This window comes from Triturus cristatus, chromosome 6, assembly GCF_964204655.1.
Source record: "Triturus cristatus chromosome 6, aTriCri1.1, whole genome shotgun sequence".
NCBI classification, from domain to species: Eukaryota; Metazoa; Chordata; class Amphibia; order Caudata; family Salamandridae; genus Triturus; species Triturus cristatus.
In genome coordinates this window covers 82,619,969-82,645,387 of record NC_140589.1, presented here as the reverse complement: position 1 = coordinate 82,645,387, position 25,419 = coordinate 82,619,969, and positions in this window count along the sequence as shown.

Sequence of the window (25,419 nt, the reverse complement as noted above, 5' to 3'; positions counted from 1 at the left end):
TCTATTTACTTTAAGAAATGTGAAGCCAATTCTGTAGCTGTAGACAATTCTGGCCAAGGAACTAGGGGCCTGAGGTATGACATTTTCATTCACAGAAAGTGGTTGTAGATTGTGCACAATAGAAAGGAATTTTGCTAATTGGCCTAAGTACTAGGAGGCTTGTTAAAAAGATTCTGAATGTTAGTGGTCGCAATCTGACCTACCTCATCAATATTCATGAGTTAGATTGTAAATTGCAACTGGCTACGAATGAATGCCATCACAGGTATGGTGGCCTGCTGGGTTCATAAATCCAACATGTATGTGTCATATTAAATAAAGTCAATTTTTATTTTTTAAATATAGCCTGTTTCCCCCCAAAAAACGGATTTGTGTCATAAAACGTTAAAACATATATTAACAAATCACTGTTTGGAAGGGACGCCCCAAACATACCCCTTACAAATAGCTATTCATTATGTGTTTCTTAACCGATTTGGTCATTCCGTAACATGTTACCAAATGGGTTTAGTACTTTACAAAAAGCCATTTTGCAGTCACAAACCCTGGGACTTTGAGAATGGCAGACTTGTGCTTTCTTGATGCCAGAAAAAGATGTAAGAATGTTGTTTGTATCTTCTTGTCAAAAATGAACACCATGTTGCTATAAAATAGAAGTTCTTGATGTTTTTTATTTCTTCTCGCAGCAGCCTTTGCTCATTCATTGACATCCACCTTGCTTTCTTTTCTTTTCTGAAGTTTTATATAGCGCAAACTTGCCCCGAAATCCGGTATCAGAGCACTTAACATGAGCACCAGTTGCGTTACATGAGGACACATTCATTTTTGTTAGGCACAGGGAGATTAAGTGATTTGCCCAGAATCACAGGATGTTGAGCGTTGTTGCTGAGACTTGAACCCGGTTCCCCAGATTTGAGGTCGATCACCCTAGCCATAATGCTACATCCTCTCCCCCTTCAAGTATATAAGACCCTTATCCTGAAGGAAAAGGCTTCTCATTTTACTGAGAAAATTAATGTGGCCAATGGATATCCAAAAGTCTTATTTGCTACGGTCCAAAGCTTGTCCAAAACTTCCAGTATCACAGGACCTTAGTACCAGTCAACAATTCTGCAACTCCTGAGCCGAATCATTTCAGCACAAGGTCAAGTCTGTTTATGACACCTTTTTGCTTCAGGATAATCGCCTGACACAGACACCAACTCAGCAGAACAAAGTACGACCCACATCAAGATCTGCAATACCAATTCTTTCGTCTTTCACCACCTTGACCATAGAGCAGACATAAAAAATGATGGTCTCAATAAAATCAGGATCCTCTTCAGATCCGTGTCCTTCCAGAATTGTTCACATGTCCCCAGAAACTATAGCTATCCCCTTTACTGCCATTTTCAACTCAATGATCACGCTAGGGAGCTTTCCAATAAAGTGGAAGAAGGCTTCCATACGGCCGCTGTGGAAAAAACCTAATCTGGATGCCAATGACACCCTCAACTACAGACTCATATCGAGACTCCCTTTTCCCTGAATCTTCGCAAATGCATGTGCCATTGACTGAAGAGGAATAGCAAATGAGTTCATGCCACAAGGTGGGCCTTGCAAACTGTCACAATTCTTGAATGGTTTGGGTACAAGGTGACAGAAACTTTGATAGTAATAATACTCCAATCCTCCGCAAAATAGAGAGTGTGAACCACCTCCATGATGTAATCTTCCTAGGACTAAATGAGTAATGAAGTATAGGGAAGGGGTTTTGACTCATCTCCCACAAGCCTCATCCTATAGACTTATATAGTGATATGTCTGTGATGAGTACATGAAGGATATTTCTGTGAATATAGGCCTGTGTCGCAGATATGCCACAGTCACTTAATGAATAAAGTCTTACCTGTTGATGATAACCATTAACGACTCCAGGAGGTCCTGGAAAAACAGAACGGGCTCAGAAGAACCAGGACGCTACAGTTGAGAAACTACCAGGAGTCTAAATTCAATACATTCTGGTAAGAAAATTAGTTTGACAAAAGAATAGCAATATTGAGGCTACCATGTCAGTAGGAGTACACGGAAAGAAAACTCACTTGCTGCCCCAAGATTTTTTGCCCTTTAAAGAACATGTTACATCATAAATAAAACATTCCATAAGAACATTAAAACATTATAACGTCATGGTAACTAGGCATTGTCCTCTTAGGGCTGCGGCGAAAATATGAACTCTGTTTATTTGACGTCTTCTATTCTAATTGCATTCGATAAGTAGGAGATTTTCACAGAGACAGTCAGGGTCAGAATGTGGAAATAATTTAAAGAAATCAGGGGATACCAATTGCTAAGTAGTTAAGCACATCATGAATTATGTTAGCAATAAAACAATCTATATCTTTATGCAACTGTGTATATGTAGAACAATGTATATGTCTTTACCACTGGTTTCCATTTTATCCACCAGAGTGTGGTGGGTGGGATAAAGTTAGCCTCTGTTGTCGTTAATGAGATCATGATTTTCTCTGTATGTTAATTGGAGACTCGTCATTTCATTACAAGACCAGAGGCTACCATTATGCATGTTTAAAGCTTTTTAATGCTTTACTGCTTGTGTTCCACAGGTTTAAGGTAAAATTTCACAAAAGTGGATGCATTTGACCAATCTGCCTCTTTTATAATATCAGGTAGAAAGTCTCCGGCCCAAAACACTTTACTGGCCATTGCACTACGGGATGAGTGCACGTGAAATTTGGACAAATCTATTCCTGCTTCTAACATGACTGTTCTTATCCATCTCAAAATTGTTTCTGAAGAGACTGCCTTGTAGTGTTTTACAAACGATATTAGTAATTGATTATCACCATTTGGTCTAACATCAACCACTTTTTGTTCATAAACTTTCATGCCGTTTACTGCGCACAGTTTTTTGCAATCGGTAAAGTAAGGATAACAAATATTTTCAGACATAGTTTTGGTCCTTTTCTATATTTCAAAATGTACTCCATCTGGAGAATAGTATCTGTTAGAGATCTCTAACTCCTTAACTCTGTAAGGCCCTGTAGTGTAGTGGGCCTGAGGAAATAGCTTGAATGGATGAGTAAAGAAGTCCAACTATTCTTGCTAGCTCACGTAAAGTCACAACGTTTTTTGATAACACAAAGCTGCCTCCTTCTTTATTTTTGTCAACTTCTTTAGTGGCAGCTGTAGTCGGGACGTAATGATGTTTACCTGGAACCCTAGGAATTCCTGATTTTGTGTTGGGGGTCATTAAAGATTTCTCTACGTTGATAATAAATCCTAATCCTTCCAAAAGATCCACTGACCATGTCATGTGACTTAGCAATTCTTCTTGACTTTGAGACATCAATAGTATATCGTCTATATAGATTACTAACCGTACTCCTCTTCTCCTCAAAGAGGCGACCACTGGTCTCAGAACCTTGGTGAAACACGAAGGTACTGATGAGAGGCCGAAGGGGAGACAACAAAATTGGTAAGTTATTCCTTTCTAAATAAGCCTTCGGTATTTTTGTGAGTGCATATCCATAGGGATTGTGAAATAAGCATATTTGAGATCTAGTTTCACAGGCCAGTCTTTCTTTTGTAGGATGTCTCTTAGAAGGTGGATACCTTCCATTTTGAAATGTCTGTATATTTGAAAAGTATTTAGTTCTCTCAAATTTATCACAGGATGCCAACCATAGTCTTTTTTCTTTACCAGGAAGATCGTGCTTACAAGTCCTTGTCCTGTGTTTGTCACTCTATATATAACACCTTTTAGTATCATCTGATTCACTTCTGCATCTGCCAGAGTTGTTTCTTCCTGTTATAGAGTTAGTTCTCTGGGTTGATGTTCCTGGTAAGGTGTCACATTGAAATCTATTTTGAATCCTTTTTTGGTATCTAGTACCCAACAGTCGTTCATTATTAATGACAAATATTGGTTGAAAAGGCGAAGTCTTCCCCCTACCTTGGATGGAAAAAACCAATGGGGTGTTACACTCTTACCTTGTTGTCCGGGGCCTTGGAATCTGACACCACCTCGGGTGCGGGTGCTGCGGCCTCTTTTCGGAAAGGAGTTGTTTTTCCGCGAAAGTTTCTCCCATAACCACATTGACTTTGTTGGTAGTATGGGGACCTATATTGTCTGAGGTTGGCAGCCAGTCCGAACCTCTCAGCCCTTCTAAAAATTCTACCCCTGAACATATGTCTCATGTTTGTTTGGGCTTTACTAAAGGCTGAAAAGGTAGAAACTTATTTTCCTAATATTTCGATGAAGTTTTCCCCGAAGAGTAAACCATTCGGGTCACCTTAGATATCTGTATTTGCTAGGTCTCCCAATTTGGGGTTTATTCTCATTATTATAGCTCTTCTTCTTTCAGAGGTTAGCCCTGCGTTGGCGTTACCAAGAAGGCATAGGGCACGTTGGCTCCATCCCCGAAGTGGTTCTACATCCACATGAGTGCCCTTATGGGAGGCTTCTTCTGCCAAGTCTAGGATTATAGCCATTGTTCCTAGAGTATCTAGTAGTTTGTCTTGGCATTCTCTGTGGCAACGTTCAAGCCCTTTCCTAGGATCTCTTCCTGTTTTAAATAGGAAAGTCAGTAGTTCAGTGTCTAGGTTTAGTGTCATCTAAGTATTATTTTTTAAGATGGGTCTAGGGCATTCTGCTCTCATTAGATTTAGGGTGCCTTTTTCAAGGGGTTTCCGGATCCAGAACTTTATAAACTTTGCTATGTAGTTCATGGGCTACCAATCAGATCCCCTAGGGTGTGAGATGCACTTGGGGTTAAACATCTCCACTCCTGTTGGGTCTTTGATAGTCTTAGAATTGCTGGGTTTGTTCAAGTCCTTATCAAGGAGGTCATATTCAAGGGTTTCAAAAGGATCAAATATATACTTGTCTGCCTCAACATCAATATTTACCGAGAATGGATATTCTTCATTGTCAGTTTGTAAACTGAGGTCTTTTGTACCATGAAGGTCACTCGGTCTGCTTGTGCCCCGAGGGACACCTGCACTTATTCCTCAAATATGGTCACTCTTGCTCATTGTGCCGCTGTGGGCACCCAGGTCATCCGTAGCACAGAGGCTACCTAGGGATAGTTCCCGATCTTTTGTAGCGCACAGGCTACCATGAGGCTCAAGGTGGTTAGTCTTTTTTTAAGACCGTACCTCCTTTTCAGGGTAATGTGTTTTCCTCCTCAGAGAGGTCAACTGAGTCTTCGCCAGTAATCGGATCTCTTTGCTACTTTTATTAAAAACTGCCTTTACCACCTCTTTTAATGAGGACATGAGTTGTTTCTCAAAGAAACTCATTAGCATATTTTCATTAAGAGGTAATTCCTCATTATCTTGTATCCCTTTTCCAGACATGTTTATTTGTTTCTTTCTCAAGGGATAATCCCAATAAAATTAGATCCCTTTCTCAAATTCTTAAAATCTTATATTTAACGTGAACCCATATATTATGTCTTTCTTTGCCCAGTGTGAGTTAGCCGTTAACCTTCGCGTTATGCATGGTCATGGCAACGCACAGCACTAGTTCTATTTGGTCTCTTCTCTCTTTTGTTTATTTTTCCTGCCTCGTGCGTCACCTCACGCGAGAGGGTAATTGGTCCACTCGTCTTAGACGAGATTAGTTTGGGTGGGGTTGAGCTACCTCCATCAGCCTCTTTTCCTCCTCGCGTGTGGGAGAAAAAGTTAATCGGGCCAATGGTAGCGGTGCGGGTGAGCAGGCGGGGAGGTCTGCCGTCTCCGGGGCTTTATTTCAAGTCTACCCGGAGTGATCGGACGCCTCCTGACTGAGTTTTGCGGATAGCTGGGGAGAGCAGCCGTCTCTGTGGCCTTCTCCCAAACGATCAGCTGAGGTAGTCCGCTGAGAGAGTGCAGGCTGTGCTGTGAGCGGACATCTCTCATTGCTCGGTATTTCAATAAGGTAATGAAGAATGTTGCAATTTCCTGGGGAACCCGACCATAAATTGGAATTGGAATTGACCTTTTCCCCATGCTAAGATCTTTCCTCACCGCTGCTAACCTGTCTAATGCTCCTTCTTGCGATAGATATTCATTGGTCAAGCCTTTACCTTCCTCCACCATGAAATCCATTCCCCTACCTAACGACACCTCCCGCCCTAGAAGATATGAGACCTACCTTGCGTCCGCAGATCTACAGGACCTGCTCAATTCTTACCCTAATTGGTCCAACCCCAACATGAGCCCACCGAGACAAATACAATCCATCCTTTCTAACCCAAATAGAGGACCGCCTATCAATACCAGAGGCAGCAATAAGATCAACCTCACTCACATGAATATCACCCAGACTCCACCCTCCACAAAGACACTACATATTAAATGTGTACTGCTAAATTGCAGATCAGCCAGTAAACACGCCACTGATATCTTCGATCTCATACAACACCTGGACTTAGACATTATCATCCTCACTGAAACTTGGTTAAATCCCGCTTCCACTCCGATTCTCGACATCCTAGAACCTCCCACTCATGATATTATTAGGTTAGACAGAGCTGGGAAACTGGGCGGGGGCTTAGCCTGTATTCATAGAAACACACTCTCGATCTCTCCCGTTGAGTCCTCTGCGCCCTCCTCCTGTGAATATCTCTGTCTCAACACATCAAGTAAGAACCTACCGGTATGTAAACTTCACACTTTCTACCACCGCCCAGGAGACAATCTCCCCTTCATTGAGGAATTATTTGAAATCATTTCTAGCAATGTTGATTCAGCCGTGTCCCAAATCTTCCTTGGTGACTTTAATCTGCACTGGGCTAACCCCATAGACCCGGCAGTTTCAAGCCTTAAAACCTTTCTATGTGATCAGGATCTGACCCAGCATTGTGACCAACCAACCCATACTAAAGGAAAAATTCTTGACCTCATTATTTCGAACGGGCAGACCGTCACCTTGGAGTCTATTACCCCATGTGACTGGTCAGACCACCACTGCATCCTTTTTTTTATCAACAAGGAGGTTCAGTTGTGGAAGGCCCAACCAACGAAATTAAAGATATGGAAAAGGGACCTCAGACTTGTAAATCCTGTTGAGCTATCTGCCCACTGTACATCTGCCCTCTCCTCTCAAGCGGACCTGACTGAGGTGCAGTTACTCACTGACTCCTACAATGTGACCATCTCCAATATCATGAATGACATTGCTCCACTCAAACTTAAAAATGCCTCAACTAAAATATCCAAACCGTGGTATAATGAAAACCTAAACACGGAACGTTGCAACCTTAGGGCAGTTGAACGCTCCTGGAGATCGAATCCCAACTTAAACTCCTAAGAGATGCTAGGAGCCTTACTACAAACAAATCAGGAACGCCAAGTCTAACTATTTCAGACACCAATTAGATCAAGCGGCAAACCGCCCCGAGAAACTTTTCGAATTAGTCAAACAGCAATCAATTGTAGGTCCAAACCTATCGGAATCTGGAAGCAGCCCACCCTCTTGTGACGATCTTGCTTCTTTCTTCATTGAGAAATCTAAACTCATATCATCTGACCTCGCTGCTAAGAATGCTGAACTCCTCTCCTCCAGTGCAGCATCTCCACCTGTCCTCTTTGAAAAGCTCAACTCTACCCCCCCTGATCCCTAAGAACAATGCGGCCTGGGACACCTTTACCCCGCTCAGCGAACAAGACATCAAAAAGATTCTCCGGAATATCAACCCGTCCAACCACTTCAGTGACCCGCTACCCCCATCCATTTTCAAGGAAATCAAGAATGAACTCATCCCTACCTGGACAAGGATTGTAAATGCGTCTGTCACAAGGCACAATCCCTGATTGATTAAAAGCAGCTCAAGTATCCCCTATACTAAAAAAACCTAACGCTGATAGGACAGACCTCAATAATTTACGACCTATCTCCAACATACCCACCCTTGCGAAAGTCCTTGAAAAATGCTTTCAGGCCCAACTCTGTGCTCACATTGAGAACTACCAGCTCTTGGACCAACATCAATCCGGCTTTCGGACGGGGCACAGCACTGAATCGGCCCTCATTCATGTAATGGATGAAATTCTTAAGATTCTCGATCAAAATGAATCCTGCCTCCTGATCCTCCTTGACCTTTCCTCTGCCTTTGATACGGTCAATCATGACAACCTCTTAGCCGTTCTGCAAAACAGGATAGGCTTTGGTGATCAGGTGCTACAGTGGTTCTCGTCCTTCCTCCATCACAGATCACAAAGAGTCAAGGCAAATCACTCTCTCTCCAAGCCTTCGCCTGTTCTCATTGGGGTCCCCCAAGGATCTGCTTTATCTCCTATCCTCTTCAACCTTTTCTTGGAGCCATTAGCTAACGCACTTAACTCCATGGATATTCATTTCCACATGTATGCCGATGACACGCAACTCTACTTGAAAATCTCATCCCCGGAAAACCTCATATCACTCAACACCATCCTAACATATACTCAAAACTGGTTAACTGAGAACCATCTCCTGCTCAACACCTCAAAAACTCAATTCTTGCTTGTCTCCCCTCAGAATTACACCCCCAATCTTGACCTCTGGATGAGCCACCTCACTGCTTTCAACTGCACTCCGCTCATCGTAAATTCAGCCGAATCTCTAGGAGTGACCATTGATAAGAACCTGAATATGAAAAATCATATCAGCAATACATGTAAAGGAGCAAACCACTTGATTAGGACACTCAGAAACATCAAACCTTTCCTTCCACTGAAGGATTTCAAGCAGGTGGTTCAAGCGCTGGTCCTACCGAGGCTAGATTATGGCAGCGCAACCCTCTGTGGCCTGCCCAAATACACCCTGGCTCCGCTAAGGGCCTCATTGAACGCTGCTGCTAGATTGGTTACAGGCTCCAAACGCAATGAGCGCATATCGCCAGTCCTAAAAACTCTAAATTGGCTCCCCTATGAAGCACAAATCCAGCTAAAAATTGCCACGATGACGCACAAAGCAATCCACTTTAAGACGCCCAGGTATCTGGCGCAAAAACATGAACTATCTTGTGGTGTAAGAGTCTCTAGAAGCGCTACTACCTTACTCTTGAAACCACCTATCTTTAACAAAAAGAGAACCTCTCACAGAGCCTTCTCCGGCGCGGCTCCAAAGATTTGGAACTCTCTTCCTCCAGAAATACGCAGAATCACCAAAACTCCTTCAGTAATTGGGCTAATCACCTTGGCCCGTTGACATTGTTCCTACTTCCATTGTGTCAACATTTATAACTATACTTTTCTTTTTTTTTTTACATACTGTGTTCTGCTGTCGTTACACTGTACTTTGTTTAACATAACTTCCATGTTAATTTTCGTGCACTTTATGGTTCATTTGTGTTTTTATCCTGTGGTTGTTTCCAGTTCTAGTTTGATTGTAAAGCGCTCTGATATCCATTGGGATCTTGTTCGCGTTATATAAAACTTTATAAATAAATAGATAAATGATAGAAAGAACAAAATGTTACTCACCTTATACACGAAGCATTGTTATGCGTATAAAAACATTTATAGTTAACAAACATACCATTTAAAAACCTTTATAGATGACATACAGTATCATAAACCTTTACTTTTCTTATTGTCTGAAAAGGAAACAAACTTATATAATAGCTAGTAATATCATAGTACAATTAGCATCAGAGTCGAATAAAAATATGCTTAACTGTGAGGAGCAGTGAATAAAAGAGGATGATGCCTAGTTACCATGAAGTTATATAATGTTTTAATGTTCTTATGGAATGCTTTATTTCAGATGTAACATGTTCTTTCAAGGGCTGCATGTGGGGCGGCAATTAAAGTATTATTGCATAATGGTAGCCTCCGGTCTTGTAATGAAAGTTGAACAGCAGCATGGTTCAGAGACTGACACTTATTATAGTGGCCTCTGAAGTGTTGCGCTTGTGAGTCTGCTGGGCGTGATTCCCAATCTGCTCTTTAAGGCTCTCCCCCTACTCGGCTCCAGCCACCCTGCGCTGGTAGTTCACGCTTTTTAGGTCTTCCAGCAAATTTGTTGTTTCCTAGTGAGTCTTATCTTTTTGTGTGGCTTTTTCCAACTTTTAATATTTCTTTGTCAAATCCTAACATACAGATGGAATGACACCTGAAACATCTAGCTCCTTGATTTTTGTTCCCCAGAAGATAGCTTTTCTTTATGCATGATAATATATGTTTCCTTGATCATCACATCTAATCTCAGTACAATAGGGACAACTGCCTTTCAATATATCATTTGTATGCTTTTCATACAGAATCCCAACAAAACCTATGGGGGCGTTAAGGAGTATTTTAATAGAGGCAGACAAAGTGAGGTTACATTTAGAGGAGACAATGAGGAGGGACAGACTGTCAACAAGGCAGATGAGTCGAGCAGTGTTAGTCCTTGTGCAGCACCTTTAAAAATAAATAACAGAAGAAACACCATTTTCTTTCTTTCCTAAAAAGAAACTTAATTTCAACATTTTCCTAACCTCAGACATCCTGCTTAGAACCTTTTCCTTTAAGTAACTCAATTAATTTGTACATTAATGGGAATTTAGGGCAGGTTTCCACATTCAGCCTGAGGGAGTTAGAAATCTGAGCTGCATGAGAATCAGGAGCAGAGGATAAAGGAACAGAACCACATTCAGTAGCTCAATAAATTCACTCAAACGGCTGGAGACAAACTGGAAGTTGGAATTAACTCATCCAGGGAGAATGGAGTTTGCAGGCTGGATGAGAGTTTAGTATGTGAGTATGGCTGGCACCAGATGTGCCCGGGGGGGCCGCATGTGACTCAATAATACAATTGTCTTGACCGTGGTGTCCTGCTGGAGTTTTATGGTGGGCAGTCTGTCAGAGGTCGAGAGCTTGTCCTCGTTGAACTCCTTCCTAGATACAAAGCGACAATGAGAGTTGTTCAACTTTTTTTTTTGTGAATAAATCTTTATATTAAGACATGCTCAATCATCAGTACAGCACTGCAATAGCAATTCACCATCCCATAAATCATTTGGTCAACCAGACCACAATTCAATTTCTGCAGCAGTAAATGGATAGCATGGTCTGACATAGCACGACAAGCGCCTAGTTCAACAGTTTTGCACATACATTCTGTATCCTGAGGTTCAGTGTGGACAGTCATTGATGAAATGGCGAACCTTCCTCGCTTGTGCTAGTAAGGGAGTTATTTGTAAACCAAACAAATGAGTGCAAATCACAATTTCATCTTGTGAGGATACCCTTTCCAATGCAATACCCATTTTCTTCCTCTCACAGGATACACAATGATGTGCATGTGTTAATGGATCATCTAGTAGGATTCGGACAGTATTGACAATAACCAACCAAAATATCCTCATTGCTGCTAATGTGCCCAAAAGGTTGCTGATGGATGCCAACGTGTCTACTGTTTATGACCACTCTGCACTTCTCGTGTTCACTTCAAATGAAGCTTGAGTCGAACAGAGCTGTAATGGGACAGGTCCAGTATTAATACAGACACTGAGCCTCATTAGGAGCCTGAGACAAGGGTGGCTTTTTTCATTTCCGTCTCATAGACGCTGGTAAAAATCTATCAGTATACTTCTTTCCCACTCATGGACCAGTAAGTATGTCTTCTTCATGGTTGACCAAAGGGATGTGAACACATGCCGCTGATCTCGCAAGCATTCGCTAATCCACCGAACTAAGTACTCACTTGAAGACAAGCATGCAATAGAATACAAGGAACTCTCAGACCTATGCATCCACTTGAAGAAGAGTGTGCAGTAGAATACAAGAAACTCTAAGACCTGCGCACTCACTTGAAGAAGAGCGTGAAACAGAATACATGGAACCCTAAGACCTATGCACTTCACTTGAAGAAGAACATGCAGTAGAATACAAGGAACTCTAAGGCCTACGCACTCACTTGAAGAAAAGCATGCAGTGGAACACAAGGAACTCTAAGGCCTAAGCACTCACCTGAAGAAGAGCGTGCAATAGAATACAAGAAACTCTAAGACCTACGCACTCACTTGAAAAAGAGCATGTAATACAATAAGCGGAGCTCTAAGATCTACGCACTCACTTGAAGAAGAACATGCAATAGAATACACTGAGCTCCAAAACCTACGCTCTCACATGAAGAAGAGCATGCAATAGAATACTAAGAACTCTAAGACCGATGCACTCACATGAAGAAGAGCATGCAATAGAATACAAGGAACTCTAAGATCTACGCACTCACTTGAAGAAGAACATGCAATAGAATACACGGAGCTCCAAGACCTACGCTCTCACATGAAGAAGAGCATGCAATAGAATATACAATGAACTCTAGGGCCTAAGCACTCACCTGAAGAAGAGCGTGCAATAGAATACAAGGAACTCTAAGACCCACACGCTCACTTGAAGAAGAACATGCAGTAGAATGAAAGGAAATCTAAGACATACGCACTCACTTGAAGAAGAGCATGCAATACAATCCAGGGAGCTCTATATCTATGCACTCACTTGAAGAAGAGCATGCAATATAATACACGGAACTCTAAGACCTACGCATTCACTTGAAGAAGAACATGCAATAGAATACACGGAGCTGTAAAACTTATGCAGTCACATGAAGAAGAGAATGCAATAGAATACAAGGAACTCTAGGACCTAAGCACTCACCTGCTGAAGAGCGTGCAATAGAATACAAGTAACTCTAAGACCCACACACTCACTTGAAGAAGAACATGCGGTAGAATACAAGGAGCTTTAAGACCTACGCACTCACTTGAAGAGCAAGCAATAGAATACAAGGAACGCTAAGGCCTATGCAGTCTCTTGAAGAAGAGCATGCAATACAATTCATGGAGTTCTAGATCTACGCACTCACTTGAAGAAGAGTATACAATAGAATACACAGAACTCTAAGACCTACGCGCTCTCTTGAAGAAGAACATGCAGTAGAATACAAGGAACTCTAAAACCTATGCACTCATTTGAAGAAGAGAATGCAATACAATCCATGGAGCTCTATATCCATGCACTCACTTGAAGGAGAGTATACAATAGAATACAAAGAACTCTAAGACCTACGTATTCACTTGAAGAAAAGCATATAATACAATACATGGAGCTCTATGATCTATGCACTCACATGAAGAAGAGCATGCAATAGGATACTAGGAAAATTAGGGTCCAAGCACTCGCCTGAAGAAGAGCGTGCAATAGAATACAAGGAACTTTAAGACCTACGCACTCGCTTGAAGAAGCGCATGCAATAGAATACACAGAAGTCTTAAGACCTACACACTCACTTGAAAAAGAGCATGCAATACAATAAGCGGAGCTCTAAGATCTACGCACTCACTTGAAGAAGAACATGCAATAGAATACACGGAGCTCCAAGACCTACGCTCTCACATGAAGAAGAGCATGCAATAGAATATACAATGAACTCTAGGGCCTAAGCACTTACCTGAAGAAGAGCGTGCAATAGAATACAAGGAACTCTAAGTCCCACATGCTCACTTGAAGAAGAACATGCAGTAGAATACAAGGAAATCTAAGACATACGCACTCACTTGAAGAAGAGCATGCAATACAATCCAGGGAGCTCTATATCTATGCACTCACTTGAAGAAGAGCATGCAATATAATACACGGAACTCTAAGACCTACGCACTCACTTGAAGAAGAACATGCAATAGAATACACGGAGCTCTAAAACTTATGCAGTCACATGAAGACGAGAATGCAATAGAATACAAGGAACTCTAGGACCTAAGCACTCACCTGCTGAAGAGCGTGCAATAGAATACAAGTAACTCTAAGGCCCACACACTCACTTGAAGAAGAACATGCAGTAGAATACAAGGAGCTTTAAGACCTACGCACTCACTTGAAGAGCAAGCAATAGACTACAAGGAACGCTAAGGCCTATGCAGTCTCTTGAAGAAGAGCATGCAATACAATTCATGGAGTTCTAGATCTACGCACTCACTTGAAGAAGAGTATACAATAGAATACACAGAACTCTAAGACCTACGCGCTCTCTTGAAGAAGAACATGCAGTAGAATACAAGGAACTCTAAAACCTATGCACTCATTTGAAGAAGAGCATGCAATACAATCCATGGAGCTCTATATCCATGCACTTGAAGGAGAGTATACAATAGAATACAAAGAACTCTAAGACCTACGTATTCACTTGAAGAAACGCATATAATACAATACAAGGAGCTCTATGATCTATGCACTCACATGAAGAAGAGCATGCAATAGGATACAAGGAAAATTAGGGTCCAAGCACTCGCCTGAAGAAGAGCGTGCAATAGAATAGAAGGAACTTTAAGACCTACGCACTCGCTTGAAGAAGCGCATGCAATAGAATACACAGAAGTCTTAAGACCTACACACTCACTTGAAAAAGAGCATGCAATAGAATATACGGAACTCTAGAGCCTAAGCACCCACCTGAAGAGGAGTGTTCAATAGAATACAAGGAACTCTAAGACCTACGCACTCACTTGAAGAAGAGCATGCAAAAGAATATAAGGACCTCTAAGACCTGCAGACTCACTTGAAGAAGAATATGCAATAGAATTCTAGGGACTCTTAAGACCTACGCACTCACTTGAAGAAAAGCATGCAATAGAATACTTGGAGCTCTAAGACCTATGCACTCACATGAAGAAGAGAATGCAGTAGAATACAAGGAACATTAGGGCCTATGCACTCACTTGACGACGAGCATGCAATAGAATAGAAGGAACTCTAAGACCTACACGCTCACTTGAAGAAGAACATGCAATAGAATTCAAGGGACTCTAAGACCTATGCACTCACTTGAAGAAAAGCATGCAATACAATACATGGAGCTTTAAGACCTACGCACTCACTTGAAGAAGAGCATGCAGTAGAGTACAAGGAACTCTAACAGCTAATTAGGGGACTTGTGGAAGGCAAAGGTGTTCCGTGGGGAGATGGTTCCTCAGAAGCAAATCCCAATAGCACTGAGTTCCACCTCTTTCTTCCACCACCAGGGAATGAAATGAGACCCTCTTTCCTACGTGCTTGTAGTGGGAGTCAAAGGTCCCCACTACAGTGCATCTTTAATCACAATTAATATGAAGGAAGTAAGACTATTAGACTGATGTTCATGAAATCTACTCTGACTGACTGGGTAGGAGGAATCCAGCTCATATTACAATATTGTGATTTATGACAGACCAATGCGTTCTTACCTACAACAAAGATTAAGAAACAATCTTCGTTACTTCATCGCATCTGAGTTCTAGAATATATAAGTATAAAAAAAACTGACATTCACAATTTTTCGGAGCACACGTCACCAAAAATAATCAAGAATATTCTTCAGAAAGTAATGCAAATAGATAGATTATTTTCTTGTTCTTCTTCAAGAAGAAGAACAAGAAAATAATCTATCTATTTGCATTACTTTCTGAAGAATATTCTTGATTATTTTTGGTGACGTGTGCTCCGAAAAATTGTGAATGTTGTAATCAATCCTATGATTGAAACTTGGAGGGGTTAGGGAGTCTTCTCTCCTTTTTCTGGATGCACCGTATCATTTTGTTTCTTAATAATATTTAGTGTGAATACTATATGTGCACTTCTTATACCCTTTACACCCTGACTACTTTGACTATAAAAAAACTGACATTTGTCAACTATAAAAAAAAATTGTTAGGATGTACCCACATTTCCTTCATGATATACATGCTTTAAGTTTAGCTTCATATCCGATGCTTGGTTTAAAATTATTGCTTATAATAACGTCTAATGTGCAAGTGCTTTCAGACAATAGCTTGGGAACTAAAGGTGCTTCATGAACAAACTCCCTAACCCCAGACATTATATCCATGTCTTAGCATAAAGGATAGAGATTGTACGTAATGCAATATTTTTAGAAGATGACTTTCAATAATCCTTGCCCTGGATCTTCCAAATGTCTGTAAAGTGATACTAAATGCATCTAATCCTCTACCCCTCCTAGTCTGCGATTACAATATGTATATATTCCCCATAAACCAAGTCTCCGGCTAGATTTGCATATCGGGTTCAGTTCCCTGTCTTTTAACAGCACTTGCGTCTACACTTACCAAGGCGTTGCTGACTCAAGCCAAAAGCCTGTAAATATGAAAGAGAGTTCTCATTTACAAGATATTGAGTTTGTTCTTTTGTGTTGACATGCTGACCGCAATCAAGTTTTATAATAGTCGTCTTCAAAGAGCTTTTATTGTAGGCTGAACTGAGTTTCAGTCATAACTTCCAGCGACACAAATGCGGCTGACAGGTCTGACATGGAGCTGTGCTACTTTTCTCACCCCAGGGACCTACTGTGTCTTCTGGAAAATGAAAGGATCAAGTTTGAGGTGACTCCCGCTATTCATAGGACCGTTTACAAAGAAAACTCTGAGATCAAGGGCCTAGACACTGTATTGTGTGACTCTGTCTGATCCCCTGTACACTTTCTATATAGTCAGCTTCATTACCCATGACTACTATGCCTCCTCCCCCTCACTTTGCAATTTTGTTACTCAATCTACTTTGTGATTATGGCCAAGAAACGTATTTCAGACGTGTAAAGGCACAGGAAATTTCCAAATTTAACTAAACTTCCAATATTGTCTTTTAGTTACATCTCCACAGTTTCCAGGACACCTACACATTGTTATCCCTATCTTATGCACATCTTAAGAACATTGTAAGAAACCATATGAACAATTGAATTCTTATTTTCTATAAGACAGGATTCAAAGAGAAAGATCCTCCTAATATTTGTCTTATAAAGCTAAATGGGACTTTTCTTTATAGCACTATCTGGAGTCATCACAGAATGGGAGCCCGTTGATGAATGATACTGCTTTCTTAAGACAAGAGAGTTCTGATGGGGGAGACTTTGAGAGCAAAGCTGAAAATGACAATGAGCATTACTTTCCATACTGTGAGAGATTGGGTTATTGGTTGACTGGGGTGTGAGCTATGGTCAAGCAGCAACTACAATCCTTGTCAGGGTAAAGCACAAGCAACCCTCAAATTAACCTGTGTTCAACCCTCTGTTAGCTTGGCACAGAGTAGTTAGGCATAACTTAGAGGAAATTTGTAAAGTATTTGTGCAACACTTCAAACAGTAATAAAGTAAAAAACACCACACAAAAAGAACCCCACACTAAGTTAGAAAGAGAGTAAATGTAATAAATAAAGCAAGTCCAAAATGACAAAAATGCAATCAGTAGATCCGGAGTTAAGACTTTTTCAAGATTAAAGTGAAAAATAGCACCAAAAAGCATACAGCACAAACAAGGATAGCGTTGGACTGGTTCAAAGTCACACTTCCTCCCCAGGCAAGAGGGCAACAGGTCAGCACAGCAGGGCAGTAGTTCCCTCAGAGTAGCAGTCCAGCAGAGTACCAGGCCTTTCAGCAGCACAGCAGTCCTTCTTCCTGACAGAGTATTCACAGCTTCAGAAGTGTACTGAAGAGTTGGTGTCTGAGGTCCAGTATTTATACACAGTTGTGCCTTTGAAGTGGAGAGACGCTTCTAGAGGCTTGCCTTTGAAGTGCACAGGTGCCCTGTCTTCCTTGCCCTGTCTTCAGACTAACTAAAGGTGGGATGCAGCCCGTTGTGTGGAGACAAAATACAGCCCATTCAAGTGTAAGTGGGGCTGAGCCCAGCTCCTCTCTTCCATCCTGTCAGTGATCGCCCATAGAGTCACACCTAAGCTCCCCATTGTGTGTGACTTTCTAAGAGGAATACACAAAGCCCAACTGTCAACTACACCCAGTCATATGACTCAGAGAGAGTCTCCAGGCACCAAATGGCTAAGGCAAGAAAATGCCAACTTTCTGAAAGTGGCATTTTCAAAATTGTAATTTAAAATCAGAATTCACCATAAGTTTGGATTGTGAATTACAACTTCAGAGACACCAAACATGAACTGGTTACCTGTTCCCATTTGGAAATGTGTCTTATAAAATGTAATAATGTAACTCCAATGTTATCCTATGGGAGAGGTAGGCCTTGCAGTAGTGAAAAACGTATGTTAGAGTTTTTTTACTACCAGGAAATGTAAAACGTAAAAGTACAAGTCCCACTTTTCAAATACATTGCACCCTGCCCTGTGGGCTGTCCAGAACCTACCCTAGGGGTGACATATATGTATTAAAAAGGAAGTTTTGGGTCTGGCAAAAGGTTTATTTTTTGCCAGGTCAACATGGCAGTTTAAAACTGCACACACAGGCTTTTCGTTGACAGGGCTGAGACATGTTTAAAGTGCTACTGCAGTGGGTGGTGGAATCAGTGCTGCAAGCCCACCAGTAGCATTTAATTCACAGGACCTGGGAACATGTAGCGCAACTTCACTAGGGACTTACAATTAAATTAAATATGCCAATTGGGTATAAGCCAATGTTACCATGTTTTAGCGCGAGAGCACAAGCACTTTAGCACTGGTTAGTAGTGGTAAAGTGCACAGAGTCCTAAGGCTAACAAAAACGAATTGAGCAAAAATAGAAGGAATGAAGGAAAAAGTTAGGAGATGACCCTGCAGAAAGATCCAAGTATAACATATACTAATACAGACATGTTTTACATGAACCTGCTATTCAGATGGTTGTCGCCATTTATGGCCATTGTAAATGTAAATAGTAAGATGGTCATATTGCCCCCCTAAGTAACAGTATTATTTAAGATTAAAGGCTTGATTGCAGTGTCAAGCCACAAAGCGATCCTTTTCAATCACATTGATGAGCCCGGGCCCATGGGACTCAGTTGGAGGCACACATGTATAAAAAGTAGAGGAAACTGGTGTAGTTCAAGATATTTTTTGCACTGCACGTATAACCTTCTCGGAGCATTGATTCTTTGAAGTGATCGAGGGGCTTGTGTGTCTCAGTGACCTGTAGAGCACGGGAGCTTAGTCTTCTGTAAGGGTCACCCAAGCAGGACAGGTCAAAGAGACCAGACAAAGCACAATATACTGGTCCTCCAGGTTGGGGGCAGGGCACAAGGCCAACAACCTTGTCCCATAAAAAGCATTTGTTAGGGAAACAGCAGCAAGAACCACTAAATCCACTGGGCACAAGGGACTTCCAGAGTCTCTGCATGCGACATGTCACATGCATTATTGATATTAGTCAAAGCCGCAAGGAAACTACTGGCAGGGTGATGGAAGTTCTGAGTGCCAAGTGCAAGACTAGAATTGGACTCTGGAACGCACAGGCTATGTATGTCGCAGGAGAGCTGGATCAAGTAACATCTGAAATTAGGAGCTACAACCGACGCATTATGGGGGTTAGCGAAAGCAGGTGGACCGGATCTGGCACACATGCACACACACACCTCCCTTCCTTATCACTGGGTTACCAAACTAAGGAAAACGCTTTTAGTAGTTTGCAACACCTCCTCTTCGGGTAGTGTGTCAAGTGTCAGTGCTTACATGTCAGTAGAGGCAGGAACCTGGGTTGTGCCATAAAAAATCATGCAGCCGCTTAACTGATCCAGTAATGGTTAAATTAGACAAATGCTGGTGATCAAAGGAGAGGTGGGTAGTTTAACTGGGCCAACATAGTTAACACATTCCCCCTCACTTGGATTCTGGTTGTGGATTCAGGGCACTGTAAAGCAGACAGCAGGCAGGTTCTGAAGTGTGATAAGGATGATGAAGAGGTACGTCACATACTTACCAGCAAGCAGTGGTCATGGGAAATGGGTGTGATGCTTCATTGTTAACACAGGGTAGGGACAGGGTCAAAGGCAAACAATTGTTTCAGATGGAAATGCTGAAATGCAGTAACAATGTTTTCTTCACTTTTATGGTATATGACACCCACTCTCTTTCCCTCTGCTCACTTGTGAGACAATAGCCTTTCACTTATGCAAGTAAGCCACCATCATTCCACCAGTGAGGCCAGAATTGTTTAGCTTCTGTACCATGGGAGAGTCCCTCCATGCCTGTACCAGGGTTGCACGGACGAGTACTAATTACCTAATCACCAAGCTGGTCTTTCACTTGGATGCAGACACACCCACATGTTAAAGCTTCTTGACAGAAACACACAGTTAGACAGTGCTTAGTCACTGTGAAATACCCTGCTTTATCTTCCTTCCAAAGGACTATCTGAGGCACATAACCCTTTTTCTTGCTAACTGTGTAGGAGATCCAGCTGCCCTCTACAAGACCCTGGGATGACTTGCTTGTCTTGTCTGTACATTACATCAGTTGTACCTCAATTGCAGGCTTGGTATTTATAATGCATCTAAGATTCAAGTATATCTTCTTTTTCTCTTTAACATCAATTCAAGTATTTCTGATTTGTCAATATACTTTTTATTGTTTTATTAAACAGATTGGGAGTAAAGCAAAGGGGAAGGTTTAGAGGCCACTTCTGGATCCAGGATGAACAGACTAAGGATGTTCTAACTTCTAATCTGTGTGGATAACATTATGAAGGCAGGGAGTGTATCTATCAAAGGTGGATTGATGCAGTTGCACCGGGGCCAAGAGACCTGAAGGGCCCATACAACTCTGATTATTGCTGTAGTTTAATACCATATCAGTGAACAGGGGGTCTAATTTCCCTACTTGCACCAGTGCCCATGGCATCCTTACAATGCCACTATATTGAGGCATCATTGTTTTTCTCTGGGGTCCATTAGGCGATTGACCCTGATCAAACACGACTTGCAAGGGGCTTAGAAATTGTTGACTTCCACGTACTATTGTAGTTGCTCTCCCAAGGCGGTTTCAAGTAATTTCGAGGGGTAAGGTGGATTAGATATGATCATTTGTGGTGGGTGAAATAGATTAGATATATACCAGTGGAGGTGTGTGAAGTAGATTAGATATTGGCCCATTGCTTCTGGGATTGAGGGATCTCAAAGATTGCTTCTTCCGTAAAGGGGTGATGTAAATTCATGGGACACTGATTTTCAGTGTGAAGAAGAATAAATAATCAAGTTCGTTTGAGAACCAGATAATACTAACATCTGCTTGAGTGATTAAGTGATGCAAACAGCTTGGCTGTTTCAGACTCTCTCCAGAGTTTGGTGATCACAGTCTCACGGGTCACTGGAGCTGCAAGATGCTTTCTGAAGCCTGCAGCTACAGATAAGGGAAAAAGCATCCCCGAGGCTATATTTCAAGGAGCTTTACAGCTCCTTGTTTCTCCCAGGCACTGCTGGCTTTTTCCCAGGGGTAGTGATTTCAGAAAGGCAATCATTTGTCTGAAGATTGGTAGTCGACTTTAAAGAGCCTCCACAGGTAGCCAGGTTCTGGTTTTTTCTTTTCCTATTTTTCACTTTCCGCCATGACCAGTTTCCCTTCAGTTTCTATTGGGTTCCCAATTCATTCTGGCTACTGTCATGTGGGTTGTTTAATATTTTCCTGTTTATTTCATTTTGGTTTGACGGTGCGTCACAGTGCAACTGTGTTCCTCTGGCAGGTCTTCGCCCTCGCCAACTGCTGGTTTCTGTTTCTGGTGGTAGGAGGTGATTCTTCTGGAATTTTTGTCCTGCATCCTGGGATACTCCACTCTGCCTTCTGGATTTCTTCTTCCTACAAGGAGGTTTTTGTTATACCATAGGCTTTTTCCTGCTGAGCCTGTGGCAGCTTCTCCTTGGCACCGGTTTATCACATGTGCCACTTGTGTGAATCTATTGTGGCTTCAACAGTTTATACTACCGCAAAAAAAACTGGGTCCAAAATAACGTACTGATGCAATCTGTGTCCACCTCTGCACATTAACCACCATGTATGAACTCACTTACACCTTCTTAAACACTCACAGCTAAAATCACTCAGGTATTGTACCGTTTAAAGATGAGAAAAACAAGACAAAGCGCCTGATTTAGATTTCGGTGGATGGGTTACTACATCACAATGGTGACGGATATCCCATCCACCAAAATATAAATCACATTATATCCTATGGGATTTATATTTCGGCAGATGGGATACCTCTTGCTGTTGTGATGGAGCAAACCATCTGCCGAGATCTAAATCGGGCCATAAATTATGTCGCCAGCCATGCTCGCATTTGGTAGGTCATACCAGCTGTCGGATACAAGAGCTTTACTCATGAATGCATCATTAGCGACACTCCCCAAAAAGACCAAGCAAAAAGAGGACTAAGCAAAAGGAATGTTAAGAGTACCTTTGCATCATAAGATGTGATTCCCGGCCAAAGCTCATATCCTCAAGAAGTTAAAAAGTGCCTCTGAAAATGACCAATATCTGCGAGTGGCTAAGGAGGCCATGGTGTACAACAGTTGTATCTCTATTGCGTAGTCCTTGACATACCAAACAATGGAGGCAAAATTGAGAGTTTAAGCCCTCAACTATGTGTGAAAGATACTCTCAGTCACCGTGGGAGGTCTCATACTGTGAGGAAATCACATTGTGATCCTTTACACCCTAGTTGGTCAAGGTATGATGATCACTCATGTGGGCCATCAGGGGATCGTATAAATGAAAATGAGGCTTAGAAGGTTTGGTTTCTGACTCTGTATTAGTGAGTTTGAAACTTTGAGAATAATTAACTTGCCATATGACAGAGTTGCTGAATCCTCCTGCATCCACTATCTCTGAGGACAGTGTCAAAATTCCATGGTCCCAATTAAGCCCTAATTTTTAATGTAATCTGTTGGTGGTCACTGATAACTGCAGCAAGTACCTGGAAGTGGCGCTCATTCGGTCCACCTATTCTGAAGAGGAGATTCCAAAACTGGACAAATGACAGCCACCCCTGGCATTCCCAGTGGAATTCAAGCTGACAATGGACATACTTCCCATGGACCTGAGTCAACTAAGTATCCTGCCTTACTAAACATTCATTATAGGAGAGTCATCCCATGATGGCTTCATGTGAATTGGGAGTCAGAACGGTTTATGGCGAATCCTAAGTAAAAGTCTTGAGGATCTCTGAAAGGGAACAAGACACTACAGAGTAAGCTATCAATTTCAGAAAGAAAAAGTCCCCACGTCCTAACACGGAACACTTCTGCAAAGATGCTTTTCATCACAAAAATAGCTGAATCCCTGCACACTCACTCCAGCTGGGAGTTAGTCATACGACTAGTGAATAAATAGCCCAACGTACTACAAAGAGTGCAGCTGAGATCTTTAGTATTCGCCGAAGGGCCAGAGGCAGTGACCATGAGCTGCTAAGAGAGAGAGATCACCAAGCAGCAAGTTCAAAACACACTCAATTGTGAGTCGTGGTTTTAGGAAAAGGAACCAAGATCGCTTTGTGGTGAATGAGGTTACAATAGCAAGAAAGGGTGCGTATTTCAAGAAGTTTAATCGTGTTGGTCCTGACCATGTTGAACAAAATTGAGAATTATCTGACTACAAATAGGATAGCTTTGATTTCTCTTGTAAATTATCCTGGATTATCATCTGGGGCCTCTGCAAATGCCTAAGATGGACCCTCCTTCAGCAGAGCATCATAGCAAAGTCCTGAAGGATTCTGAGACTGTTCTTACTCCTAATAATAAGTGTTGTCATGGACTAAGACCTCCCCCTACCCAGTCCCAGAAATATGCTGGTTGTATTACTTAACTTGTCTTATTCTGGTTAACGGATGTTTTCGCCACTGCGTAGTTAATAGAAACTTTTATATTATTCCTGGAGAGATGGTCCATGTCTGGATTGGGGAAGGTGTTAATAGTGAAGGCATCAACTCCCGCCAGTGTTCTCTGCCAATTAACTCGCCTGGTGACATCAGGCCTAAAGTATCGATGGAAAGCATGTCAGTTTTGCAGTGCGTGGCCCATCCCATACTTGCTACCCATGCTCGTTGTTGGTCGGCCATCACATGACACATGCAACACTGCTCCACGCAACAGGAAAGCCACAACTACATGAGACGATGGGCAGGAATTCCACATGTGCTTCAAGTAGGGATCCAGGCAGTGATCCCTCAACGCTCCTCCTCCTCAGTGTAACCATCTATAAAGCGTCTCATAACGCTGGGGGAATCAAAGCGCTGGTCTAAAAAATACCCACACAGTACAGAAGACAATAGTCACAAGTGGAACAATGGTTATTTGTTCATTATCTGCATTCCAACCGATAGCAGCAGAGGCATATTCACAAACTGCATTTTGTAGTATGTAAATTAGTACTACTGTAGTCCTACTAATATTCTTCAAAATGCTATTCGCATACTTACATGTAGAGATCTTATCTTCTGCCTATCTCTTCTGGTGGTGGAGATCTCTGCACACGTAGGTATATATGTTGAAGTAGTAAATGAGGGACGGACAAGGGGGAGGGACTATGTATAGTATGGATATATCTATATATCTATACATAGATATATATATACATATATATATCTCTATATATATATGTATATATATATATTACCTACTGGCGGTCGCCAGTAGGTAGTTATAGTTAGGACCCCTTTTCCATAGGAAAACCTCAACATTCTATTTTGAATAACTTTGGCGCCGGTCGATGAATCCTCGCGAATTTCTCAAAATAGGTGGGGCGCTACGCTCCGCTCCTACCCTGAAAGTCTCGGGGGGATTCGTCAAGCGGGGGCTGAGATAAAAGGGGGGTCCCAAAACGCGTTTTTCCCATGCATTTTTCCATAGGACCTTTAGAACGAGCTACAGCCCGAACGGCTGAACAGAATTACTAGAAATTTGGCAGAGAGGTAGTCCCTAGGTCAAGGAAGTGCCTTTTGTAGGTTTGGTGTAAATCTGTTCAGTAGATTCTGAGAAAATAGCCTTTAAATCAATATATATATCTGAGCCCGCTTACGGTACGCTTACCGTACGCTTACCGTAAGCGTACGGTGGCGTGCGCGAGCGCGATTCTGATTGGCTCTTAGATCTTAGTAAACATTCGAATCGGCCAAAACCAGGAAGCGGCGTCCGCCATTTTGTCTCTCGCACTGAGTGTTATTTATCAAACATGATGGCCAAAAACATGTTACGGGGCTGTTTTCACAACTCCCTCCCACATAATCATGTTGACGGAGTCCCCAAACATCCCCCAAGAGCAAAAACGTTTTTATTTTTTTTTCGGCAATTTCGCCGAGTACGCTTACCGTACGCTTACCGTAAGCGTACGTCAAAAACAAAAAAAAAAAAAACCCTATCCACACTTACCCCACCCCCTGTGCTTATGGTGGCCGTAGGCCACCAAATGTGCAGGGCCTATGGTTTTCGAAAAAAAACTTAATTTTTGCAACATGAAATTATAAAATCGAAATAAAAAAAACACTATCCACATTGACCCCACCCCCTGTGCTTTTGGTGGCCGAAGGCCACCAAATGTACAGGGCTTATTAAAGTTGATAAAAACCGTGCACGGAACGAACTGCGTTTAGTGGGCGCGCACGCCTCGAATGGCGTAAAGTAACTTAGCATTTAAAAAACCGTACAAATTCACTGAAAAAACCATAGGTTTCACACACGTTATAGTTAGGAATTAGCATTTAAAAAACCTTGC